Raw genomic sequence first — 3,886 nt, forward strand, 5'->3', positions numbered from 1 at the left:
CCACAAGTCTGGTTCATCCTTGGAAGCAATTTCAAAATGCCTGAAAGTACCACGTTCATCTGTACAAACAGTAGTGCGAAAGTATAAACACCGTGGAACCACGCGGCCGTCATACCGCTCAGGAAGGAGACGTGTTCTGTCTCCTAGAGATGAACGTACTTTGGTGTGAAAAGTGCAAATCAATCCCAGAACAACAGCAAAGGACCTTGTGAAGATGCTGGAGGAAACAAGTACAAACGTATCTATATCCACAGTAAAATGAGTCCTATATTGAGATAAACGGAGAAGGAAGAAGCCACTGCTCCAAATCCGCCATAAAAAAAACAGACTGCTGTTTGCAACTGCACATGGGGACAAAGATCATACTTTATAGAAATGTCATCTGGTCTGATGAAACAAAAATATAACTGTTTGTCCATAATGCTCATCGTTGTGTTTGGAGGGAAAAGGGGGAGGCTTGCAAGCCGAAGAACAGCGTCCCAACCGTGAAGCACGGTGTTGGCAGCATCATGTTGTCAGGGTGCTTTGCTGCAAGAGGGACTGGGCCTCAGAGTTCTTCTCTCTCAACCTGACTGTGTCTGAGATCCTCTTCTGCCTCTTTAAAACATTCAGCATAGCTGACGTCTACGTCCTGTCTGATTTTGTCCACAAAGCTGCTCATTTTTCCATTTGGTTAATTTTCACTTGCTGGCCCCTCTCCCAGTGCTATATCTGTGTAGAGCGCTACCTGGCGGTGGTCCATCCTGTGGTCTTCCTGAAGTACAAACCTCTGAGATACAGGGTGGGGTGTTGTAGTGTTGTCTGGCTGATGGTGCTTGGGTCTTGCTGTCTATTTTTGTTTGAGTTGTTTTCACCAGCTTTCATCTACTCTCTCTTGTCCAGACAATGATTAATTGATCAATTGGAAATTATCTTTAAATATCAAGCGTGATATGTTCTTGTTTGTAAATAGACCTGGTGTCATTCTGTTTCAACTTTAGTGTGATATTTTTATTGGCAGAGCGAGAGATCATTCAGCTGGATAATGCAGAAACAGACTGGCATGTGTTGTCTCTTGAAATGATGATTGTGCTTGAAAGTGATATTGTAGATATTATTGATTTGATGTGATTCAAAACATTCTTAATAAGGAGCTCCCTGTCTGTCTGTCTGTCTGTCTGTCTGTCTGTCTGTCTGTCTGTCTGTCTGTCTCTGTCTGTCTGTCTGTCCGTCTGTCTTCTTTTAAATGGAAAAAATAATATTTATCGGTATATTTATTATAAATAATAACAATAATTATAATAAAACTTAAAATAATCATGTTTCTATCCATCCACAACACATTCTACACAGCACAGCATATTCTCGTCAACCATACTTAACCACACTTAGTGTTGTCATAGCTAGTGAGAAACATTTGCATGTCAGGTGTGGTCCTTCATGTGAAGTCATTGGCAGCATCTGTTTACAGACCAGAGCAACACAGGTGTCTTGGTGGGGGTGTCTTGTATTAGGAAAGGAGGAGGGAGAGTAGGTGGGTGGTTGGGAGGAAGGGAGGAACATCTGCTTGGTACATCAACATACTACTAGGCGTTCTTGGTTGACTGTCTCATCCTGATGTTCGTCATGTCATGTCGTTCTCAGGGCTCTGCAATGTCCCTGACCAAGGAAAGGGGTACAGGGAGAGGGAGGGGACATATAACATGAAGATGCGAGGGTTTATGTTCATTTTAATTATCATGGTGTCTATGATGGTGACCTAACTCTGTATGATTGTAATTATGTCTTTCTAAAGTGTCCTAGATCAGGTTGTGTTGTTTTGTCACTATCCATGTATTTTTCCATCATTGTGATCTTTGGGTTTTATGCCCAGGGCTGGGACATTGTCCTGTATCAGGGGTCTTTGAGGAAGAGGTGACTGAGTGTAATTTAGTAACAATATTTTTAAAAACACGTTCAACGTAAAAATGTTAAATGTTTTCCCATCTAGAGAGGTTAAACTAAGAAACATGACTATAAAAGTGTACAATGAAAGAAACAGGGTTGACCATAACAGAGAGGACCATTTCATCTTAAATCAGCCATAACCTTGTGACAGGAGGAAAGGAAGCTTGTTGTGAGCAGCAGGGAGGGGAAATTACATGCAAGCTGATTTTTTTTGTTGTTGAAATGATTTGCCTACAATCTGACACCGTTCTTGTCTGTGCTCTGCTCTATGTCTAAAATGGCACCCTATACCATATAGAATAGAGTGCACTAACTTTTATCCCATAGTGCTCTGGTCAAAGGTAGTGCACTTCATAGGGAATAGGGTGCTATTTTGGATGCTGCGTGGTCTACATCACCAGGTTGTGATGACAGAACACTCAGGTGGGGCAGGGCAGAATATGGATATTTAGCATCAGGTTATCAGCTCCAGCACCAGTTCCAACACACCACACCTCAGAGAACAGATATACCTCATCAATAGCCTACAGGTGAGTTAAATAGGTTTCATTTGTATTTTTAAATAACATTTTTATCATTTAGAATTCAAATGTAAATTAATGAAGACTGATGTAGTTTTTGAAAAAAATCAGAAGATGGAGAAAATTATATATTTTTTTAAAATCTGAATATTGGCAATTTTTGCAAATATATGGAAACATTTTGATATTTTGGCATATTGACAAAGTGATAATCTCTAGTGCATACATTATCTACAAAGGATTGTAAGAGAGCACTTTTCTTAATTTAGCTTCCTCAGGTTGTTTTTGTGCTTTATATTGATTCTAGCAAGGCTGCACACCTAATTGACTGAGCGATTTTTCACCCAGGGTAAAAAAAGAGTTTACCACAGTAATACCTAACAGTTTATTGCAATGGTTGCAGAATGATTCTATATGGGTATATATGATGAATAAAGACTGATATTATAGTGAGATAAATACTTTGTATGATCCTTTTGCTTGTAAAACAATCCTCCTCTCCCCCTCCCTTTCTCTGCTCTCTCTCTCTCTCTCTCTCTCTCTCTCACTCTCTCTTTCTTTCTCTCTCTCTCTCTCTGCCTCAATTTGTCTCTCTATCTCTACCTGTCTCTCTGTCTCTGTCTCTCGTTTTAAATATATAAATATATATACATCTAACTGTCTATCTCTCTCACTCTAACTCTTTACCACTTTCTCTCTCTCTCTACCTCTCTGTCCCGCCCTCTCTCTCTCTCTCTGTCCCGCCCTCTCTCTCTCTCTGTCCCGCCCTCTCTCTCTCTCTCGCTCTGTCCCGCCCTCTCTCTCTCTCTCTCTCTCTCTCTCTCTCTCTGTCCCCCCCTCTCTCTCTCTGCCTCTCTCTCTCTCTCTCTCTCTCTCTGCCTCAATCTGTTTCCACCTCTGCCCTTTCTCTCTCTGTTAGGAATATTATGAATAAATGACTAAACAATATTCTCATTTTAAATGGAACTGTAACCAAGTAATCTTATACTCTATTTTATTATATGTGATTAACAATATGAGTTCATAAGAAGGGATTGTATGAAATATAACGAACACCATTCCAAACTAGTCTGGAGAGGAGTGGGTTAAGTAAGCAGATAGGGTCGTTAACCTAAGGTTGAACCGACAAAACTGATCTCTGGGGTGTTTTAGATAGGGCAGTGAGTGCATTCCTAGGTTTTCTGTTAATTAGAGCTGTCAGCTAAGTGGTGATCGATAATGGTAAGGGGTCAAGAGTTAATTCAGTTATGTTGTGTGACCTGTGAGTCTGTTAGTGAGTTGGAATGAACATTTAAACTCACTTAATTCTAGGTCGGGAGGAGGGGATTCATTCTAGAAGCAATGACATGACGTCATGTTATTGTATATAAACTTTTGCTCGTGGTAACGTGGCAGCACACTCCGAGAATAAATTCTGTTACCTATTATTGATAAGACTG

The sequence above is a fragment of the Oncorhynchus mykiss genome, chromosome 10, assembly GCF_013265735.2.
Source record: "Oncorhynchus mykiss isolate Arlee chromosome 10, USDA_OmykA_1.1, whole genome shotgun sequence".
Lineage (NCBI taxonomy): Eukaryota > Metazoa > Chordata > Actinopteri > Salmoniformes > Salmonidae > Oncorhynchus > Oncorhynchus mykiss.